The following is a 25,233-nucleotide window of genomic DNA, read 5'->3' as shown; positions in this document are numbered from 1 at the left end:
ACTCTACAAAGAAATACCGCAACTAATAGAACACACGATAACACTTTCATTCTTATCGTTTCATTAATATTAAGTTTTGTTTGTGTATTAACTGTAGTATGTGAATTATATTTAAATTGTACTCATGAGATTATATTAATTACTGTATACATGCACATGTATATTCTTATATTGAGCTAACAAAACGTCATTGTTAACCGAACACGGACTATGGTCGACACGGCCTTTCGTTCGTTTCTCCGTGTCCGGACAAGTTTTACCCGCGATTGGTAGTATATACGTAAAAGAGGCCTGAACTTTATGAAGGGCGGTTGGTGTTTAGACACGATACGATAAAATACAGACATTTTACCCGCAAAAGTGTTATTTATTAAATTTATGACCCGGTATCTGTTTTAAGGACACAGAACCGAACTAAAATATAACAGGGCCGTTGTCCGGACTACATGATTAGACTCAGTGGACAACATAATCAATAGCAACAGGTAGTAACAGACCGGGTGTAACTTTAAAGGCAGTTGCCCGCAATCCATTACAATATTTGGAGTTGTTGCTACCGCAAGAAGCCATGTTTTAACAACCATGCGCAGGCGCTTTAGTTCTATTTCCTGTCTCGAGTTTGGCAATAGTTAAGTCGAGACCGATACGACACGAGACAGGTCAATACTCGAGACGTCTCGTGTCTCGTTCCACCTCTAGTCTCAGGCTAGGTTGAAGTGAAACCAGCTTATTATGGAGATACTCTTAGTTTAATCATAATTTTTGGGTGATGTCAGTATTTGTACATTTTTCTTCAATTCTTCAACAATATCCGCCGAAATGTTTGCCTAAAATTATCTCCGGTCTAACTTTAATGAACGATCATATTTTGTCCATGCTACTACGTGGTTAATTTGTCACGGCTTCAGTTCTTTGCGGGGTGAAAAGTATTCACTAAAAATTTAATATTGAAGAAAATAATTAAAAGTAACATGATAAAATATTTTTCAATATTTGTATTAGCAGCAGTCCCAGTTTACTATTATCTTGCTGTATGTCCCTACGTGTAAGTGCAACATACTTGTTAAAGCCTTCATCATGCCTTTTGAACACCTACAACTTCCAAAATCATCTACGAGCTTGAGAATGAAAAAACATGCTTATCAGTAATAAAAAAGTGGTTTTTAAAATCAATTTCTATTTCCCAGATTTTTACTTATCAGGTAGTCCCGAGTAACCACAAAAATTAGGGGTTTCTATAGTCTTTCATCCAGTACTGTGACCTATACACAACCTTGTGCAAACTATTTCTGAAATCGTATTGGCTATAGAGTCATGGCACAAATAAATTGTCAAGTGTTTTTTAATAATTACAGAATTTTAGCTCATGACTGAGAATTTTCTAGCATATTTCTCACTCTTGTCACGCCCAAACAACGTTATCAACATATTAATGCACCTTTAGTATAACATCCATTCTAAAGGGTTTCAGTGTACATAGATTCTGATGTAAGAGTTTATTTTAAGTAGAGTTGGTGTCACAAGAACAAGTTTGAAGCTAATGCTAGAGATAAGCTCTGTTTTCAAAAACATTTTAGCAACTCCGTATGACCAGGAAGCTCACGATGATCACTACTGGGGTGAACATGATGACGATGCCGAATAGACGGATGAGAAGACACAGTAACTGGCCATACAGAACATGGACTGGGATTGAATAAAAGTCTATGGACCTATATATGGTGCAATTCATAGTGTCAAGGGTAGAGGTGGACAATTGTATGCTAAAAATTGCATGAGGATTCGCTTGATCAGCTCTCACAATATAGGCAGTATATGTTCGTAAAAGTTCTGGGCAAGTGCTTTGTTTTTTTTTCGGAACAGCATTCATGTAGTGCACATGTTTGTGCACTACCAGCTTTTTGAAAGAGAAAGCTTTCACATGAGGTTCATCTATGGTTTGCGGAACTGGTGAAGTTGGAAAAAACACCTCTGAAGCCTTAAGTAGGATTTCCGAGCTTGCATGATCAATATAATTTATTACTAGCAAATAACTTGTTTAGTGTAACTACACCTAATATCTAGTATGCATCACTTGGACTGAAACGCACAGTCAAGCCTACACTTCTCAGAGTCGTCAACCCATGATTATTGATTTGGAGTTTCTAATCCTCGTTTTGAGTGTTTTTTTTCTCTCTGTGATTAATAGGTATAACTGAAAAGTTTAATAGAGGTATGATACTTATATTATGTCAATAGAGGCTTGGCATAGGATAACTAGTTGGTGATGATCAGAACGATAATTGTACTCTTATAGATAAAATATTATTTTGAACTCGTCACTTGACAGATATACCGGAGTGAATTTGGTGAAGAGAATGCGAGGGAATATGAACTGGTCCAAAGGAACTGCACAGCGCAAAAGGTGATAAGGCTAGGGAGGACGAAAGAAAGATTACCAACCTACCGGAGCAGGGTACGGCAGCTCTGTTGACTTTCTTAACCCCTTCTCATTTCTAGCTGGTCTATTATGTGACTATGTTAGTCCTATCTCTTCATTTGTGTTTAGTGTGCTATATATCTATGTTAGTCGTCTCTCTTCGCTCCTCGCTGTTCTCTTGTATGACTATTTTGGCAATATTTTCTCATTACTAGCTAGTCTGTTGCATGACTACGTTAGTCCTCCCTCTTCATTTCTAGTTAGTATATTGTATGACTACGTTAGTCCTCCCCCTTCATTTCTAGTTAGTATATTGTATGACTACGTTAGTCCTCCCCATTCATTTCTAGTTAGTATATTGTATGGCTGTTAGTCTTGTCTCCTTATTTCCAGCTTGTCTGTTGTATGACTATAATGGTTGTCTTTCTTCATTTCTAGCTGGTCTGTTATATGACTACGTTGGTACTCTGCAATCATTTCTTGCTTGTCAATTGTATTAGACTGTATGACTATGTTATTAATATTTAGTCTTTTGTAGCTGGTCTGTTGTATGACTATAATGGTTGTCTTTCTTCATTTCTAGCTGGTCTGTTATATGACTACGTTGGTCCTCTTTAATCATTTCTTGCTTGGCAATTGTATGAATGTATGACTATGTTATTAATATTTGGTCTTTTGTAGCTGGTCTGTTGTATAACTATAATGGTTGTGTTTCATGCATAATAGCTATGTTAGTCCTCTGTTCTCACTTCAAGCTGGTCTGTTATTTGACTATGTTACTCCTCTCTCATCATTTCTAGCTTGTCAGTTGAATGACTATGATCGTAATATTTCCACATGATTAGTTGGTTTGTTGTATGGATAGGTTACTTCTCCTTCATTTCTAGCTGGTCTGTTATATGACTGTTAGTTGTCTCTCCATAATTGTAGCTTGGCAGGTGTATTACTATGATAGGAATCTTTCTTCATTTTTAATCGGTTTGTTGTATGAATAAGTTAGTTCTCCTTCCTCATTTCTAGCAAGTCCGTTGTATGACTATGTTTGTCATCTGTCCTCCTTTCTAGCTGGTCAGCTGTATAACCATGTTAGTCTTCTCTGCTCATTTCTAGCTGGTCTATTGTATGACTGTGTTAGTAATCTTTCCTCATTTCTAGCTGGTCAGTTATATGACTTTGTTAGTGCCATGTCCTCATTTCTAGCTAGTTTGTTATATGACTATGTTAGTCCTCTTTCCCCACATCTAGCTTGTCAGTTGTATGACTATGATTGCAATCTTTCCTCATTTTTAGCTGGTCTGTTATATGGCTATGTTAATCGTCTGACCTCATTTTTAGCTTTTCAGTTATATGACTATGTTAGTCCTCTCTCCATATTTATAGCTTGTCAGTTGTCTGACTATGATCATAATGTTTCCACATGAGTAGTTGGTTTGTTGTATGGATAAGTTACTTCTCCTTCATTTCTAGCTGGTCTGTTATATGACTGTGTGAGTCCTCTCTCCATAATTGTTGCTTGTCAGGTGTATTACTATGATAGTAATCTTTCCACATTTTTAGTTGGTTTGTTGTACGGCTAGGTTAGTTCTCCTTCCTCATTTCTAGCTGGTCTGTAGTATGATGATATTTGGGTTCTCTCCGCGTTTCTTGCTGGTTTGTTTCATGATTATGTCAGTCCTTTCTCATCATTTCTAGTTCGAGTGGTGCATGACTATGTTAGTCGTCTGTCCTCCTTTTTAGCTTGTCAGTTGTATAACTATTTTAGTCTTCTCTGCTCATTTCTTGCTGGTCTATTGTATGACTACGCTAGTTATCTCTCCTCATTTCTAGTTGATCTGTTCTATGACTTTGTTAGTCCTCTTTACCCACTTCTAGCTTGTCAGTTGTATGACTATGATCGTAATATTTCCACATGATTAGTTGGTTTGTTGTATGGATAGGTTACTTCTCCTTCATTTCTAGCTGGTCTGTGATATGACTGTTAGTTGTCTCTCCATAATTGTAGCTTGTCAGGTGTCTTAGTATGATAGGAATCTTTACTCATTTTAGTCGGTTTGTTGTATGGATAAGTTAGTTCTCCTTTATCATTTCTAGTTGGTCTGTTATATGACTATGTTAGTCATCTGTCCTCCCTTCTAGCTGGTTAGTTGTATAACCATGTTAGTCTTCTCTGCTCATTTCTAGCTGGTCTATTGTATGACTATGTTAGTAATCTCTCCTCATTTCTAGCTGGTCTGTTATATGACTACGTTGGTACTCTGCAATCATTTCTTGCTTGTCAATTGTATGACTGTATGACTATGTTATTAATATTTAGTCTTTTGTAGCTTGTCTGTTGTATTACTATAATAGTCGTCTTTCATATTTTCTAGCTGGTCTGTTACATGACTACGTTGGTGCTCTGCAATCATTTCTTGCTTGTCAATTGTATTAGACTGTATGACTATGTTATTAATATTTAGTCTTTTTTAGCTGGTCTGTTGTATGACTATAATGGTTGTCTTTCTTCATTTCTAGCTGGTCTGTTATATGACTACGTTGGTGCTCTGCAATCATTTCTTGCTTGTCAATTGTATTAGACTGTATGACTATGTTATTAATATTTAGTCTTTTGTAGCTGGTCTGTTGTATGACTATAATGGTTGTCTCTCCTCATTTCTAGCTGGTCTGTTATATGACTACGTTGGTCCTCTTTAATCATTTCTTGCTTGGCAATTGTATGTCTGTATGACTATGTTATTAATATTTGGTCTTTTGTAGCTGGTCTGTTATATAACTATAATGGTTGTCTTTCATGCATAATAGCTATGTTAGTCCTTTGTTCTCATTTCTAGCTTGTCTGTTATTTGACTCTGTGAGTCTTCTCTCTCCTTATTTCTAGCTGGTCAGTTTACGACTACATGTGATAGTAATCTTTCCTCATTTTTAGTTGGTTTGTTGTATGGATAGGTTAGTTCTCTTTTGTTATCTCTAGCTAGTCTGTTATATGACTATATTAGTACTCTGTTCTCACTTCAAGCTGGTCTGTTATTTGACTATGTTACTCATCTCTCCTCGTTTCTAGCTGGTCTGTTGTATGACTATGATCGTAATATTTCTACATGATTAGTTGGTTTGTTGTATGGATAGGTTACTTCTTCATTTCTGGCTGGTCTGTTATATGACTGTTAGTTCTCTCTCCATAATTGTAGCTTGTCAGGTGTATTACTATGATAGGAATCTTTCCTCATTTTTAGTCGGTTTGTTGTATGAATAAGTTAGTTCTCCTTCCTCATTTCTAGCAAGTCCGTTGTATGACTATGTTTGTCATCTGTCCTCCTTTCTAGCTGGTCAGCTGTATAACCATGTTAGTCTTCTCTGCTCATTTCTAGCTGGTCTATTGTATGACTGTGTTAGTAATCTCTCCTCATTTCTAGCTGGTCAGTTATATGACTTTGTTAGTGCCATGTCCTCATTTCTAGCTAGTTTATTATATGACTATGTTAGTCCTCTTTCCCCACCTCTAGCTTGTCAGTTGTATGACTATGATTGCAAGCTTTCCTCATTTTTAGCTGGTCTGTTATATGGCTATGTTAATCGTCTGTCCTCATTTCTAGCTTTTCAGTTATATGACTATGTTAGTCCTCTCTCTTCATATTTCTAGCTTGTCAGTTGTCTGACTATGATCGTAATGTTTTCACATGACTAGTTGTTTTGTTGTATGGATAGGTTACTTCTCCTTAATTTCTAGCTGGTCTGTTTTATGACTATGTTAGTCCTCTCTCCATATTTCTAGCTTGTCAGTTTTCTGACTATGATCATAATGTTTCCACATGACTAGTTGGTTTGTTGTATGGATAGGTCACTTCTCCTTCATTTCTAGCTGGTCTGTTTTATGACTATGTTTGTCCTCTCTCCATATTTCTAGCTTGTCAGTTGTCTGACTATGATCGTAATATATCCACATGACTAGTTGGTTTGTTGTATGGATAGGTTACTTCTCCTTCATTTCTAGCTGGACTGTTATATGACTATGTGAGTCTCCTCTCCATAATTGTAGCTTGTCAGGTGTGTTACTATGATAGTAATATCTCATCATTTTTAGTTGGTTTGTTGAATGGATAGGCTAGTTCTCCTTTCCCATTTCTAGCAAGTCCGTTGTATGACTATGGTAGTTTTCTGTCCTCATTTCTAGCTTGTCACTTGTATAACTATGTTAGTCTTCTCTGCTCATTTCTAGCTGGTCTATGGTATGACTATGTTAGTAATCTCTCCTCATTTCTAGTTGGTCTATTAGTTGTTTAGTTGTTTATTTTTTATGTTTAGTTCGTTTGTTGGATGGATAGGTTCGTTTTCCTTCCTCATTTCTAGCTAGTCTGTAGTATGATCATATTTGGGTTCTCTCCGCGTTTCTTGCAGGTCTGTTTCATGATTATGTCAGTCCTTTCTCATCATTTCGCGTTCGAGTTGTGTATGACTATGTTAGTCATCTGTCCTCCTCTCTAGCTGGTCAGTTGTATAACTATGTTAGTCTTCTCTGCTCATTTCTAGCTGGTCTATTGTATGACTATGTTAGTAGTCTCTCCATATTTCTAGCTGGTCTGTTATATGAATATGTAAGTCCTCTCCATATTTCTAGGTGGCCTTTTGTATGGCTATGCTAGTCTTCTCTCCTCATTTCTAGCTTGTTAGTTGTATGAATATGATAGTAATCTTTCTTCATTTCTAGCTTCTCAGTTGTATGACTATGATAGGAATCTTTCCTCGTTTTAGTCGGTTTGTTGCATGGATAGGTTAGTTCTCCTTCCTCATTTCTAGTTGGTCTGTTATATGACTATGTTAGTCATATGTCCTCCTTTCTAGCTGGTCAGTTGTATAACCATGTTAGTCTTCTCTGCTCATTTCTAGCTGGTCTATTGCATGACTATTTTAGTAATCTCTCCTCATTTCTAGCTTGTCAGTTGTATGACTAGGATAGTAATCTTTTCTTAACTTCTAGTTGGTTTGTTGTATGGGTAGGTTAGTTTTCCATTGTCATTTCTAGCTGGTCTGTTTCATGACTATGTTAGTCCTCTGTCCTCATTTTCAGCTTGTCTGTTATTTGACTATGTTATTCCTCTCTCCTCATTTATAGTTTCTCAGCTGTATGACTATGATAGTAATCTTTCCTCATTTCTAGCTGGTCTGTTAGTCGTGCAGTTGTTTATTTGTTTATGTTTAGTTGGTTTTTTGTATGGATATGTCAGTTCTCTTTCCTGATTTGTAGCTGGTCTGTAGTATGATTATAGTTCTTTCCGCGTTTCTTGCTGGTTGTTTCATGATTATGTTAGTCCTTTCTCATCATTTCTAGTTCGAGTGGTGTATGACTATGTTAGTCATCTGTCCTCCTTTCTAGCTGGTCAGTTGTATAACTAGGATAGTAGTCTTTCTTAATTTCTAGTTGGTTTGTTGTATGGGTAGGTTACTTTTCCTTTGTCATTTTTAGCTGGTCTTTTTCATGACTATGTTAGTCCTCTGTGCTCATATTTAGGTTGTTTGTTATTTGACTATGTTATTCCTCTCTCCTCATTTCTAGCTTCTCAGCTGTATGACTATGATAGTAATCTTTCCTCATTTCTAGCTGGTCTGTTAGTCATGCAGTTGTTTATTTGTTTATGTTTAGTTGGTTTGTTGTATGGATATGTCAGTTCTCTTTCCTGATTTGTAGCTGGTCTGTAGTATGATTATAGTTCTCTCCGCGTTTCTTGCTGGTTGTTTCATGATTATGTTAGTCCTTTCTCATCATTTCTAGTTCGAGTGGTGTATGACTATGTTAGTCATCTGTCCTCCTTTCTAGCTGGTCAGTTGTATAACTAGGATAGTAGTCTTTCTGAATTTCTAGTTGGTTTGTTGTATGGGTAGGTTACTTTTCCTTTGTCATTTTTAGCTGGTCTTTTTCATGACTATGTTAGTCCTCTGTGCTCATATTTAGGTTGTTTGTTATTTGACTATGTTATTCCTCTCTCCTCATTTCTAGCTTCTCAGCTGTATGACTATGATAGTAATCTTTCCTCATTTCTAGCTGGTCTGTTAGTCGTGCAGTTGTTTATTTGTTTATGTTTAGTTGGTTTGTTGTATAGATATGTCAGTTCTCTTTCCTGATTTGTAGCTGGTCTGTAGTATGATTATATTAGGGTTCTCTCCGCGTTTTTTGCTGGTTTGTTTCATGATTATGCTAGTCCTTTCTCATCATTTCTAGTTCGAGTGGTGTATGACTATGCTAGTCAACTGTCATCATCTCTAGTTGGTTTGAACAACAATATAACTATGTTAGCCGTCTCGCATTTCTAGATGGTCTTTTATATGACTATGTTAGTCCTGTCTCCATATTTTCAGCCAGACTGTTATTTGACTATGGGAGTCTTCTCTCCTCATTCCTAGCTGTGCTGTTGTATGACTATGTTAGTCCGCTTTCGTCAATTTTAGTTGATGTGTTATATGACTATGTTAGTCCTCTGTCCTCATTTCTAGCTTGTCAGTTGTATAACTATGGTAGTCTTCTCTGCTCATTTCTAGCTGGTTTATTGTATTACTATGTTAGTAATCTCTCCTCATTTCTAGTTGGTCTGTTAGTTGTTTAGTTGTTTATTTGTTTATGTTTAGTTGGCTTGTTGTATGACTATGTTAGTCTTCTCTCCTCATTTCTAGCTGGTCTGTTGTATGATTATAGTAGGGTTCTTTCCGCGTTTCTAGTGTTGTATGACTATGTTAGTCTTCTCTCCTCATTTCTAGCTTGCCAGCTGTATGACTATGATAGTATTCTTTCCTCATTTCTAGCTGGTCTGTTATATGAATGTTATGTGAGTCCTCTCTCCATAATTGTAGGTTGTCAGGCGTGTTACTATCATAGGAATCTTTCATCATTTCTAGTTGGTTTGTTGTATGGATAGGTTAGTTCCCCTTCCTCATTTCTAGTTGGTCTGTTTTATGACTATGTTAGTCTTCTCTTCTCATTTCTAGCTTGTGAACTGTATGATTATAATAGTACTTGTTGCGTAGTGATACTATTGCAATTTATACTGCTCATCAACACGTTATGTAACCAGGTTGCCGACCTGGATCAATACTTCTTTCTCTTACCTCGTGGACATCGCAGAGTACACACCTGCATTTCATAAGAGATAATAAACCAAACAAACAGCAATCTAATCTGTCTGATCCTGTTAGTAAATGATAATTGCCAGCTACTAACTGACAGACACAACAATGGCGGCGAGGAACAACAACGGATCTACGTAAAGATAAAAGCTAAGTATTTAAGCATTAATAATTTGAGAATATTTTTTGTTTCACCTTGGGATAGGGAATAATACAGAGTTTAGTGAGCTTAGAGGCCCACCCAAATTTGACTTAGAGGGAAATGCTAACGCTGTTTCCTTGCGGTGGAAACAATGGCTGGAAGAATTTGAAGCGTATGCCGATTGTAGAGGTTTGACAAATAATCCAAATGATGGTGAAAATGATGCAGATTTGACAGAAAAACGTGCTTGACGCAAAGCTTCAATGCTGTATACTGCGGGTGCCAAAGTCTGCACTGTATTTAAAACCTTAGACAATCAGGTTGGAGTTGATAATTATCAAGCCGCCATAGACGCACTTGCTAAACACTTTGTCATAGCCCCTAACCCTACTTTCCAAAGACACTTATTCAGAAAATGCGCTCAAAAATCTGATGAGTCAATAGCGCAGTACGTAGCACGGCTACGGGACACTGCAGAAGGGTGCGAATACGCCAATGTTTCGATAGAAATTAAAGACCAAGTGGTCAGTACTTGCAGGTCAGATATTTTGAGATCAAAACTGTTGGGTAAAGGCTCAGATTTGACACTGGAAAAACTGTTGGAAATCGCTGCCAATATGGAAGCTGTTGATAGCCAAAGTAGGGAAGTGAAGGCAGGCTCAAGTACAACACAAGTGTATCATGTGTCTTCCAAGACTAACAATAGCTATAGGTCGAGTTCAAACAGCACACCTCAGTCAAATGTTGAATGCTACAAGTGTTGTAATTATGGACATGTTGGTAGCGACCCTAAATGCCCGGCTAGAGGTAAAGTTTGCAGCAAATGTGGCGGGCGAGAACATTACGAGTCCAAATGTAAAACTAAAAATGGCAACCAACCTAGCAGAGGTCGAGGTAGAGGGAATTTTAGGGGGCGTGGCCGCGAAAACCGTAACCAGGTACATCAGTTAAGTGACCAGTCCCAAGCAAACCCTAATAACCAAGCTAACCAGCCTAGTAATCAAGACAGTCATGTTGGTAGCAATGGGAATATGTATGCCTTTATTGTCAATTCAACCTCGTCCAACAGAGACAAAATCAACGTAAATGTCGGGGGTGTGGTTATGAATTTTATCATCGACTCTGGCAGTGACTGCAACCTTATAGGTCGAGACCTGTGGGAAAACGCTAAAAAGCAACAAATTCCATGTACCAGTAAAAAGGCTGATAAAGCCATATACCCATATGCTGCTGACCAACCTCTAACCGTAATAGGGATTTTTGATGCAATTGCCAAATGTGAAGGCACAGGTGGTGGAATCCAATCGGAGTTCGTAGTAGTGGACCACGCTGCGGACGCACTGCTAGGTAGGGAAACTGCCAAGGCTCTAGGGGTACTAAAAATAGGCCTACATGTAAACAACTGTGTTGATCTTGTTTATACAGAACTGTGCAACAAATACCCAGAAGTGTTTGATGGGGTAGGCCTACTCAAAGACTATGAACTGAAACTAAAAATAGACAAATCAGTTAAACCTGTCATTCAGCCCTATAGGAGGGTCCCTTTTGGCCTACGAGAGAAGGTTGAACACAAACTCCAAGAATTAGTTGACAGCGGGATAATTGAGAGGGTAGATAAACCATCTGATTGGGTTAGTCCGGCGGTTATAGTACCTAAACCGAACGGAGACATCCGCTTGTGTGTTGACATGCGCCAGGCAAATACTGCAATAAAGAGGCAGATACACCCTATCCCCACTATAGATGAGATGCTTTTGGATATGAATCAATCCAAAGTGTTCAGTAAACTAGACCTAAAGTGGGAATTACATCAAATTCAGCTACACGAAAACAGTCGAGACATAACTACATTTAACACGCATATCGGATTGTACCGATACGAACGCCTTATGTTCGGCATTAACGCTGCGCCGAAGGTTTATCAGAGCGAAATCCATAAGATCGTTGCTGGTATCCCGGGAGTCACTAATATGAGTGATGACTTGGTTGTACATGGCTCGTCAAAGAACGAACACGACCAAAGGCTAAACGACGTTTTCAAACGTCTGTCAAACTGTGGACTCACTCTAAATAAAGAGAAGTGCAAGTTCGGTGTAAGCGAGATGGAGTTCCTAGGCCATAAACTCTCCAGTAATGGGGTGGCCCCAGGTGAAAATAAAGTTAGAGACATCCTGAATGCCACACCTCCAAGGGATGTTTCCGAAGTTAGATCTTTTATGGGCCTTGTTATTTACTGTGGAAAATTCATTCCTAACCTAGCCGAAATCAGGGAACCTCTCAGAAGGCTTACTTGTAAAAACGTTCCGTTTGATTACGGGGTTGACCAGATCCAAGCGTTCAATCTTCTCAAAAAGGCCATAGCAAGTCATGTAACATTGGGATTCTTTGATGTTAAAGCAAAAACAAAGGTCATAGCTGACGCAGGGCCTGTGGGTTTAGGGGCAGTTTTGGTACAGGTCCAATATGGGGTCCCTAGAATTATTAGCTTTGCTAGTAGATCGCTCACTGATATTGAACGTAGGTATAGCCAGACTGAAAAAGATGGTCTCGGGTTAGTGTGGGCCTGCGAAAGGTTTCAATGTTATTTGCTGTGGTTGAAGTTCGATCTGGTTACTGACCACCAACCTCTCCTCAGTATTTATAGTAAGAAATCCAAACCCAGCGCTCGTATTGAAAGATGGGTGCTAAGATTACAACCTTTTGACTTCAATGTCGGTATGTTAGGGGAAGAAACAATATTGCTGACCCCTTGTCTAGGTTAATGACTGTAGACACCAGTAAAACTCTCACTATGACACAGTTAGAAGACTTGGCAGTTCGTAGGGTAGTGATTGATTCCACCCCGCGTGCTTTAACTGCTAGGCAGATTGAGCGAGCCGTCGTTAAGGACGGTGAATTAACAGAGGTGATGAAATGCCTCGAATTCAGAAATTGGCACGACTTTAAAGGTCCTCCCCTTTTTAAAACCTTGAAAGACGAATTGTGCGTCGTGGGGCGGGTGCTTTTGAGAGGGGATAGAATCGTAATTCCAAAAACCCTGAGAAATCAAATCATATGTCTTGCTCATGAAGGTCACCTGGGTAAAGTAGGAACTAAGCAAAATCTCAGAACTAAAGTTTGGTGGCCTGGTATGGAGGCTAAAGCCGAAAAGCATTGCAAATCCTGTCATGGTTGCCAGATCACAGGGCGAGGCTTAAATCCTGAACCGCTGCGTTCCACTCCTTTACCAATTGCGCCCTGGCAAGAAATTTCAGCCGATTTTCTTGGACCACTCCCTTCGGGAGAATACATACTAGTCGTCATAGACTACTACAGTAGGTTCTACGAAGTAGCATACATGAAGTCACTTACCGCAGACAAAACTATTCTCCTCATTTCTAGCTGGTCTGTTATATGACTATGTGAGTCATCTCTCCATAGTTGTAGGTTGTCAGGCGTGTTACTATCATAGGAATCTTTCCTCATTTTTAGTTGGTTTGTGGTATGGATAGGTTAGTGCTACTTTCCCATTTCTAGCAGGTTCGTTGTATGACTATATTAGTTCTCCTTTCTCGGTTCTAGCTTGTCAGTTGTATAACTATGTTAGTCTGCTCTGCTCATTTCTAGCTGGTCTATTGTATGACTAGGTTAGTAATCTCTCCTAATTTCTAGTTGGTCTGTCAGTTGTTTAGTTGTTTATTTTTTTATGTTTAGTTGGTTTGTTGTATAGATAGGTTCGTTTTCCTTCCTCATTTCTAGCTAGTCTGTAGTATGATTACATTAGGGTTCTCTCCGCGTTTTTTGCTGGTTTGTTTCATGATTATGTCAGTCCTTTCTCATCATTTCTCGTTTGAATGGTGTATGACTATGTTAGTCATCTGTCCTCCTTTCTAGCTGGTCAGTTGTATAACTATGTTAGTCTTCTCTGCTCATTTCTAGCCGGTTTATTGTATGACTATGTTAGTAATCTCTCCTCATTTTTAAATGGTCTTTTAGTTGTTTATTTGTTTATGTTTAGTTGGTTTGTTGGATGGATAGGTTAGTTCTCCTTCCTCATTTCTAGCTGGTCTGTTATATGACTATGTTAGTCCTCTGTCCTCATTTTTAGCTTGTCTGTTATTTGACTATGTTATTCCTCTCTCCTCATTTCTAGCTTCTCAGCTGTATGACTATGATAGTAACCTTTCCTCATTTCTAGTTGGTCTGTTGTATGGCTGTGTTACTCCTCTGTCCACCAACCATTTGAAGTTATGAAATGTTGCATGATTACAAACATCAGATTTGTGTTCCAAGTTTCATCTCTTTTAGACCAGAAGAAAGTGATGCTAGAGAACCTGTGACAGTGCCAGCTCAATTGATCTAAATATACTATTACGTTATCCCAGAGTTTGGCTCACCCTGCCCGTATCTATGACTAGTGTGACAGCAAGGAATAAATTTGCATCATGCCCACAGCCTGACCTTAGGTCTCTTGTAACATCAGCACTATTAATCATTTAGCGGTTTTTGTATAGTTCTCTCCAGTTTACTTTATTGGGAGTTATCTTATCAAACAGTGTTTTCACAATCAGCCTATTCTCATAATTACTTAATTTGCAGAAAGAAACTTTACTTTGTTTCAGAAAGAATGGAGTTTTATGAAGATGAGTTGGAAAACTCTGTTGATCATGTGCCAGATAATTGTGAGCCTAATTTCTTCATCAACCCCGCTGTTGGCCAATCACTGGTAAGCACACCCTTCCGTTAATAATTTGAAATCATGTCCAACCAATAGTCCACCACCCTCAACTTCGGCACTGTGTCTCAACTGATCAGCATCCATAAGTAAGATAACCCTTTTCACTATCTAAACCTGATCTGTTAAGATTAGGTCAAGGTGAAAGCATAATGGCACTCCCTAGTGGAGTAAAAAATATGCACCTAATTTGCTATTATGATGTTACTTTGTTTGAGTTTAGTTTACCAGAAATGCAATTTATTCACTGCGAACCTTATTTCTATTGATTCAACTGTGTTTGGCTGAATTTGATAATGATGATATTGCATAAGCTGAGAAGTGTCATATTGTCATTCCATTTGTGTCAGACAAGATTTGGGAATGTCTGAGTTGACAAAGTTTCTTTTGCCTATTGCGTCATTTCATACGCAATGTGTTCATGCAACTTGGTGGCTGGGAGCTTATAACTCTCAAGTCACCCACTCTATTCAGGGTTTATCATTGTTTTGCTAAAACTTAGAGACTATATGATATGTTACTGGTACAGTGCACTTGGGATGAGAATGGCCCTGGCAGAAGTGGAGTTCTTAACAAGAAATACCAACAGATGATCTTGAACAGCTTGACATGGATTACTATCCGGCCTCTGATTCGGGTATGAGGTGTGGGTGGGTCAAGGTGAGACAGTCATAAGAGAAGCTTTTAACATCAAAAGCTTCAGTTAGAATAATCAGCCAAATTGTAAAAATGTGGAACTGAATGGCTTCGATCTGCTTAACTGAAGTCCAGGATTGATTGGTCAGCATGTTATTAGCAGTTACTATATTCACTTTATTGACTTACCATCATAAAGTAGTAAATGACACAACATGTATTTCAAACAACGATTTCAAATAGCACTTTTTCGTTGTAACATTTCACAGAACACTGTTTTTGCACCCACATATCGCTTCATAGTTTTGCTATCAGCTCCTGCTTATTGTCATCATTTCATAGAGAGTCACTACTATTTCATGATTCCTTTTAAACACCATTATATTTAAGAACGTTTATTCATGGCTCCCAGTTTGTGGAGCACCTGTCCGTGATTGCCGTGATATTCTGCTGAATTCCCGTGTCAGGTGTCATCAATTCACTCCAACTCTTTTATGTATAGATTATATATGTATGTATATATTTAGTCTATGTATATATATAAATGTATATATATAGTTATATATATATTTATATACACATGTTTATTCAAATATATATAATATTCAATTTCTGATCAAATATAAAGTTTTGATCTGTGCTGCTAACAAATCTATCTAAATTTGCCATGTCATAGTTGGTATCTCGTAGCAGTTCTGTCTGTGGAAGCTAGTCTAAATCTCTGCACGGTGATATAGAACCAAGTTGCTCTAGTCTCTTACCAGAAATGTTAATGACTTTGTCTTCTAACAAAATCAAAGCTTTGTTGAAAATTTTGTCTGTAAAATCTAAAGAGATCTGTGGTTAAAGTTTACCTCAAGGTTGACTTTTAACAAAATTCACATTACAGTTATTTGGTATCAAAAGATTCACCATGTCATACTCTGTTGTTTTGTAAGTCCCAAATATGTGGGAATGTGATTACAAGCTCTTAATAGCTCAAAAACGAAAAGCCGCCATAAATTTGAATCCCATTATTTCTCCGACGTAGTCGTGAAATATATTTATTGTCTTTATGATATTTATTTATGATGTTCTCACGGTAATTGAAAGGTAATATAAAAAGCTCAATATAAAACTTATAGTAGCACTAGTTTATGAAAATCACTTCGGGTTTCACCGAAGACCCCGTATCAAATATAGATACTCGCTACTTTACAGTTTTTTTTTCGGTTTGGTCTAATCAGCAAGTCTTAATCTGATCATATGTCCCAATACTTCGCAAATAATTTCTGCAGCACTTTTTGATTATCACATGTGACCAACAGGCGCGTCATGATTATCAGACAATGATATGTACTCCTTCAAGCTAAGGCTAAAAAATTACACAATTTTTTACGGTAAGTTACAAAATATCACTGCTAAAGGTGACAGGATTACAATGATGATAAAACAGACGCGTAAGAACAATAGACATGGCTTTATTAAATGTGTGAAGTATATTTATGAAAATATCTCGACGAATAAGGTTGCATGAAAGTGTAAACAGAAACCATCCCCCACAACTAGTCACATTTGAGCCGTTTTGGAAAGAGAATCCAAAAATCCAAACAAAGAGAATCCAAAAGATGTTTTAAAACAAATGTTAACAAAAGATATTTCAGTAATATATGTTGACCCACTACCAATATCTAATGGCAGCACAATTCCAGGGTATAAAAGTGATAAAACTCTTGTACGTGTCAGGGGGTGTCAGCTGTAACTGATAAATAGCTATTTATATTGAGACTGTTTATATAAGGCAGATAAGAAACTAGCAGACGTGATTTTCCACATTCTCTTGCCTATTTGTTTAATGGTTAATGGTAATGATTCTAATGGCAGCACAATTCTAGGGTATAAAAGTGATAAAACTCTTGTACGTGTCAGGGGGTGTCAGCTGTAACTGATAAATAGCTATTTATATTGAGACTGTTTATATAAGGCAGATAAGAAACTAGCAGACGTGCTTTCCCACGCTCGCTCGTCCGTGTATTTGCTTACTGACTGCGTACATTATTTATCATATGCTGATATTAATGGGCAGAAGGGACTATTTTATTTATTATAATTTCTGGCGACTACCTCAAAGAAAGCATCACCTCTGTCAGACTAAATAATCCCAAAAATAACCATTTAAATAGCATTTCACTAGTTGCATAGAAGCAATTTTTCTATTGCAGACTTATCTGTTTGGACCATGACTTGTAAACTTTAGCTGTGATGAAAATGCAATAAAAGCAGATAATCAAACAATTGGTACAAACTGAATCTCTATTTTTTACTGATAGACCGTCCTTAATGAATCTATCAGTTCGTATTTTATTTTAGTGTAACGGTGACACCAACAAGACTAAAAATACATGTAACAATGTTCAACAATTTGTATATGTGTAATTTATGAGTATGGAATACAACAGAAAAACTACAATAAAGGTACAAGTATATACATAAACATTTGACCAGTGTCACTACCAAAAGTTGAATGTTATTACTGTTATCTCTGAGAAAAAGGTTAGAAGAGATAAAAAATAGAAAAGCGAAAAAAATGAAACCTATCTATCGGTTTACTGAAACCAACTCAGTTCACAAAGTTTAGTAGAAACTAGTAGTTCAGCAGTTCAGTATAATTGAAGTATAATCCAAATATACTTGCACAGCTGTTCAAGTATACTTGGTTACTTTGTAAAAAGTAATCAAGTATGACATAGCCCTTCCAAGGCTCACCACTAACTAACCACTAGTCCAACGTCTGCTTATAAAAGACGTTCAGTCTAGCACAACGAATACTGTCAGTGTGTGTGGTCTAAAGCTGTACTTTAGCCAGCAGGTCAAGTGTACTTATAATAAGAGCATCTGTTAGTAAGCTCTCCGTTAGTAATGATAGATATACATGTATATGCATATATACATATATATATATATAAATTGTTTCCTCACCCCGGTTAACCTGTATGGGTGGTAATTTCTGCCATGGTTCGATTCGCCAGTAACTGATGTTTGGCTCCACGGGTGTTGTGCCCAATTCCTTTCTGAGCCCTGGTCATATAGTGTTTCATGTGCTATTCCAGTTTGTCTGCAACTAATCCTGAGAGCAGTTTCCAGGTGGTGGGCAAGCACGTTATTGGTTGATAGTTTTTGGGAATTGGCCCCTGCTTTGGATCTTTTATCAGAAGTAGAGTTCGTCAATTGGTCAGCTATTCTGGATGGTCATATTGTTCTATTAAGCATTTCATCTGCTTAGCCATTCTAGTGTGAAGTAAGTTAATTTCTTCATCCAGAAGGCTTGAGTCATGTCATGGCCAGGTGCTGCCCAGTTTTTTATACGCTGTACTCTGCACTGATGTCCACTTCGCTGATGGTGAGTCCTTGCTGAGCCACAGTGTGTTGATGGCTCTCTTTAAGCCTTTTCAGTCAATTTGCAGTGGTGTTATGAGTAGTCTCTTTCTCCCAAATGTCTTTCCAGAACTCTGACATTGGCCTCTGCAGTTCACCTTTGAACTGTGAATACACTCTAGATGGATTATTGATGAACAGTTTGTTCATTTTCTTTTTATCCCGCTCATTGGTGTACCGCTTCAGTCGTGCCGAGATTGCTACTAGCTGCTGTTTGGCTGATTCTAGAGCTTATATTGTAGCTTCCCTTTTTGGACGCTCCAAACTGTGGTTAGATCTCTCACTAAGCGTACTAACTTTCTTGCGCAAGTCCTTGATCTTATTTTGTAGCCCCAGCTGCCAGGATGGAATGGCTTGAAGCCTTGTTGGCAGTGGCTTAATACCAATCTCCTCCAAGACGGTTGCTGTACTGTAGATTAGGGCATTAGTCTCACTGGTCGATCCAGTTGAGATAGAATCCAGTGCCAAGTTAACGTCTTCTAACAGTTTCTTAGGTATGACCTTGCTAACTCTTCGTAGTGGTACCCTGCTTCCATAATCATTAGCAACTGGCATCTTGTTGATGATATTTTCCGCAAGCTCTTTCACCCTTGGATCAAGGTCAAAGTGCATGTTTTCTTCAAAACTTGATTCAACACAAGATGGTGTATGTGTGACAGTGTGTGTTGATATGCACTCTTCATTGGTCGAGGTTACTTGGGTAAACTGTTCCCTAATTTCATCTACCTCAAGTTCCGATATGAGGTGCCGCTTGATTATGTTACTCCTCTGAGCTACAAGTTGCTTAGCGGTTGGTGGCAATTCAGGGCGCATGTTTATCCACAGTTGACGCATCCTTCCCTTGTAGCCCCACTTTTGAGGTTCACTCATAAAGTAGCACTGCATGAGGTCCATGTTATCAGTTTGAGTCCATTTCATCTGTTTTGAACCATTAGCCCATTTTTCACTGCTTTTTCTTGGTTCAGCTACAGGCAGCGCGGACCTTGTTTGACCGGGCGACGTCTGAGCCGGCATGGCTTTGGTTATGGCACTCATCATAGAGGCTGTAGACGTTATACAAGCAAGGGTCTTGTCTAAGGACCGCCAGGAAGGTGCAGTTGTTACTTGCGCATAATATGTATGTGCATAATATATACATATATATGTATATATATATATATATATATATATATATATATATATATATATATATATATATATATATATATATATATATATATATATATATATATATATAGTGCACCCTGGAGATATGATTACATGATAAAATCACCTAGTTTGTTTTAGCTTTTAGATGTATTGATGTACATACAGGGTTACGATATGAAGTCTATTATATAATGTGTACTTAGTTATATGTACAACAAACAATCAGCTTTCCTTGGTTGATGGTAGTCAAAGTACATAATAATAAGACTTATGACTGTCAGGTAGACTGTCTGTGACCTACTTATCAGTATTATGGTAAGTGAGTAAATATTTGATAGTGTATCTCCTACTTCAATCATACGCAACTGTATGGTAACAGTGGTATTATTAATAGCAAAGTCTGCTCTTAGATAAGGTATAATGTGTGCTAACGTGGAACACTGTTTAGCAAGGGGTTTTGACAGCAATGGATTCGGTTGAAACTGCATTTGTATATTGTACTTCTCGAATGAATGCCTTGCATTGCCTAGGTAATAGAAAGGTTTTTAGACAGAACATTTATTTTCGCTTAACATATATAGCATTTACCATTTGAGACCTCAAACTTCATACTCGACAGAAGTGTTTTTGTGCAGTTCAAATGAATTAAGAAAAAATATAACTACTTCAAATTTTTCAAACTTTTTAAGCAATTGTAACTTTTAAATTTCATGTAATGAAAAAATAGTGTTGTTGAAATAAACTAAAACCAAATATATAACTGTAAAAATGTTTAAATGTCGAAAAGTTAGCAAGTATTGGCTAAATAAAGTCTGTTTTACTGCAATTACAATGGTGAATTACATGTATGTTGTGAGTTTTTGTCAACACCTCCATCAAATTTATTAAACAAAACTGATTGATACCAAAAATTTTATTAAACAGGATGCTGTCTTTGGAAATTACTTGTTGAATTCCCGTTTTCTCTTCATGATTTTAGAAAAGCATTGAGCACCATCTGGTTTCCTCACAACACTAACTTTTTTAGAAATTAATTCTCCTGATTAAGAAAATTTCCATAATAAACAATGAATTAAGCATTTAAGCATATCATTTGTGCTCTATAAATAAACTCACATTAAATGTTGGAAAGACTAACCTTATTATAATTGAGAACTTCAAAATATAAATACTTTTCATAGAATGATTTCAATAAATAGCATTATTATAAACCATGCTGAAAATATCCTATTCCCTGACGTAATTATTGATTCTTCATTAAATTGACACTTTCATGTTGCAAAACTACGGTCTGAGCTTTCATCTACACTGTATCTCCTGACTAAATTTTTCTTAATCTTAAGTAGCTTCTATAATTATTGATTCTACATAAAATTGTTCCTTTCATATCGCAAAGTTATGGTCTTGCATCGATATATTATATAAATGCTATGGGTTCGATTAGCATGCTGGATATTATTGGTTATCGCTCTTAGAGTGTCTTCGAACAGACAGACAGACACTGCTTTTATTATAGCATATATTTCAGATTGTATATAACATCACATAATATAAAACTAGTTGTTTGGTTTTATTCACATAGAGTATCTATATGTAAATAAAATTGAACAACAACTTTTATACTGTCTAAAATTAGTATAAATTCTCAGTATCTATATGAATAAAATAACTAATTTTATACTGTCTAAAATTAGTATAAATTTTTAGTATTTATATGAATAAAATAATTAATTTCATGGCCGATTAGGTGATCATCTTCTTGATTAGTAACTACCTCTCTAACATTGATATGAAGGATGAGAGATTCAAGGTCATTTACTCGGCATCTTCACAATATCGACCCCTTCTCACAAGATTAAAGAAAACATAAAGTTATGCATGCGATAAGTGATGAAAAGCAACATCTTCAACGCAGCAGCAAGCAATCCTTTGGCAAACCAAAAGAACATAAAGGAGATCCAGAGACTTGCCTCTAGTAAAGTCTATTAAAGCTAAAAGTAGACTGCATTCTGTAGAACAAGCCAAAGAGCTAGTTACTTACGAGCTACCTGCTTAGCTTCTTACGAGCCAAAGAGCCTAAGAACTAGATGCGTATTGCATTGCTGTGATAGCTAGAGACAGGTTCACACTATATTACCATACATTAGAGTTGTCCTCTCGACGATTATTTGTCGACTGTGCGCAACGTAAAGCAATGGCTTCGCTGATGTCATCATCGAGGTAATGTGGGTACTTTGAAAAGGGTTGCAACTGTAGAACTTCCCGATAGTTTGTCGAGCATCCATGACAGCCTCAGCAATGCGTACCATTTAGAAAATAATGGTTGGCCTATGCGGATTGCTTGAGCTCTGTTCTATGTTTTGTATATTCCCTTTCTACATGTATATTCCCTTTCATGACTGTTGCTGTAGGACTAGTATTCCATCATTTTTGCAACCACAATGTCTAATGATAACACTATTATACCAGAGCCTATTTACAGGTGCAAAGGGGATGAGTTTAGTGGATAGTGTCATAATGGATAGTATGAATATCATTATTATAGATGATCACCAAATTTCGGCCAAATAATTCTGCTTTTCATTCATGTCGTGAATTCGATCAGAACCAATGAAAAAGTAGGCACAGGTGGCCGTACCTTAAGCAACATGGACCACTTCGGTGATGATAATTACCCATTGCGGCTTGCTTGATTTATGTTTTCTTACATGATCGTTGCTGTGGGATCAGTATTCCATTGTTTTTGTGACCGCAACATATAACGAGAACGCTATACCATAGCCTATTTGCTGATGTAAAATCATATGAGTTTATGATAATATGATTATCATTATTATAGATGATCACCAAAGTAGTGTGTGATTACCACTGACATACCCTAGGACACTTATGTATTCGCGGCATCTAACTTTCGCGTTTTCGCGGTGTAACCCTCTCGCGAAAATTTAATGAGCGAAACTAAACTATCATAACGAACGAGCGAAAACGCGAAGTTAAATAGCTTTGTTCGTTGATATCCACAATAAAATCGTAATATTAGAAATGCAGGCAACTTTCGTCTGTGGTTAGGATAAATGGGAAATTTCTGGTAAACTCATTATAGCTAATACACCAACTGAGCAGCATGGCAAAGCAAAATCAGTTTAGTCACCGAATTTGTAACTGATGAGGATGAAAGTCTGGTAGGTGAAGTCGTAAAATTGAAGAATTATTATTGCTGTGATGAATTTTATTACTATCCAAAAACAATATCAACCCTCATCAGGTCCAACCACATTATCTCTTTCACTGCCGATCATTTACAAATTCGTTACTGGCCTAGTGCCAGCCATTTTACCGAAATTGCCGATATTGCTTCATGATATGTATACAGTATTTTTCAAGTTCTACTTTAATTATTTGTATAATCACAAAAATCTAAATTGTCTGTTATGTCATCAACAACTAATTACCTGTTTTATGACTCGCCCTGGGTAGTTAATGAACTCACAGAAAAATGTTCGTTTTTAGATTATAAATTCTCAAACAAAAGTTTAAAATTGCTTCGTTGTTTTAGGCTGATTTTATAGAGAAATCTTCGGACAACACAGTCAATTTGATAAAACACTTAAAGACCGTTGGTTATGTGGTCAACAAGTAATAAAATCAGGTTACCAGACAATTGCTGAGAAAGTCAGAAAATGCGTTTATGTCAGTGGCCCCTAGAAAACGCATAAATGTGTTTATGGCGGCGTAACGGTTATACAGTTTTGGTTGTGAAGTTGGTTGTTACCTATCTATTTTCTTCTTCTTGGGATTTGAGTGTGAAAGTCACGGCGGGAGGGACCTAGACGTCATTGATAGTCTAAGAAACAAATGGCAGCAAGTGATCAAATTGAATTGTCGATCTCACCCACACATTTCAACCTGTGGTTTCCAAATACGAACTATTCCCAAATTGAATTTTTTTCTTATTAGTGAACTGGACCTGAGGAATGTAATGTTTTTTCCACTGGATTTATTTTCACACCACTATATTTTCACACTCATCAGAGCCGTGAAATTAAGTTGCAGCGAAATTTTACTCTGTGTGCTACTCACGAAACTAAATACTAGCAAAATATATGTGTCCTAGGGAATGGTGATATTGTGTGAACCAACATATAGATGTTGTTGTTAACAAAATATATTTCAGTAATATATGTTGACCCACTACCAATACCTAATGGCAGCGCATATCTAGAGTATTAAAGTGATAAAACTCTTGTATGTGTCAGGGGGTGTCAGCTGTAACTGATAAATTGCTATTTATATTGAGACTGTTTATATAAGACAGATAAGAAACTAGCAGACGTGATTTTCCACACTCGCTCGCTTGTCCATGTGTTTGCTTACTGACTGCATACATTATTTATAATGGGCTGATATTAAGGGGCAGAAGGGACTACTTTAATCATAAACTCTGGCTACTGCCTCAAAGAAATGCATGTGATGGTATGAATATCAATATTGTAGACGATCACCAAAGTAGTGTGTGATTACCACTGACATCTGGTGATATTGTGTGAACCAGTCTTTAGTTGTTGATAGCAAAAGAGATTCCAGTAAGAGTAGTTGATCACTACCAATACCTGTAAGCAGCACAATTCTAGGCTATAAAAGAGATAAAACTCTTGTATATGTCAGAGGGTGTCAGCTGTAGCTGATAAATAGCTATTTATATTGAGACTGTTTATATAAGGCAGATAAGAACCTAGCAGGGGTGCTTTCCCACGCTCGCTTTCTCTAATTGGCACTTTCTCTAATCTTAGCATTTTTCCAATTAACTACAAAATATTTTTGCAGCCATATCTGTCATTACTTTGTTGTGTAAATTTTAACAATAATTATAATGTTTACGAAAATCAAAAATAGCATATAAAACCAATAACAGGGTCATAAATTAGCGCCACTAATGCATCTAGCCATTTATATTTTATCGTAAAACATGACACAAGGCGCAACGTTAAAGCACAAAGTTACAAAGAGTAGTGGCATAGTGTTTACATTTTATATAAATATATATTTATATATACATGTATATATATATACAGTGGTAATACAAAATATGGAACCGCCTCAAATTTTTGTTGCGTAACACTGAATTGGAGTTGTATCTTTCTCATAATAATTTATTTACATAATTATCCTAAATTATAGGTTATTTGGAATGTCACAGTGTTGGCTTTTTGATAAAACTAATTAATAATTAATAATTTTCTATAAAATATTTTTCGAGGTTTACTGAAGGCTGTTAAAAAGTTTTGAAAAGTTGTCATTTCTATCAGTTGTCATTCCTATCAACTAGTGTCTGAACAAAATTAATTAAATGCCTTTTTTCGACAGTGCAGTTATTGTGAACAAAACTAAAGACAGGTTTTAGTGGCTTTGAAAAGAGATGTTTTGGTCCATAAAATGATCAATACACTTGTTTGTTCGACATTTATTGTCAATCACTGCTCGGCAGCGCCTGGGCATACTATCTGTCAGCTCTGAAGCTCTTCAGGTGTCACTACTCGATGCTAGGACTGCACAATCAGCTCCATCAATCTTCTTTTATGACTTGGCGTGTTTTTAGTTACGAGATTGCCTATTATGTTTCAAAAATCCACATTTGTGTTAAGGTCT

General features: G+C 37.0%; 1 long non-coding RNA gene across 1 annotated transcript; it reads left to right on the top strand.

The window, feature by feature from the left end:
- The first annotated feature begins 2,052 nt into the window (after positions 1–2,052).
- Positions 2,053–15,503, top strand: LOC137396902 (uncharacterized). The gene is made up of 4 exons (XR_010978652.1): positions 2,053–2,455; positions 13,962–14,119; positions 14,276–14,379; positions 14,918–15,503. It is a non-coding gene; the product is annotated as an uncharacterized lncRNA (long non-coding RNA).
- Positions 15,504–25,233: the final 9,730 nt, after the last annotated feature.

The sequence above is a fragment of the Watersipora subatra genome, chromosome 5 (genome assembly GCF_963576615.1).
Source record: "Watersipora subatra chromosome 5, tzWatSuba1.1, whole genome shotgun sequence".
Taxonomy (NCBI): domain Eukaryota; kingdom Metazoa; phylum Bryozoa; class Gymnolaemata; order Cheilostomatida; family Watersiporidae; genus Watersipora; species Watersipora subatra.
The sequence above is the reverse complement of the archived record's forward strand: the minus strand, read 5'-3'. Positions and strand labels throughout refer to the sequence as shown.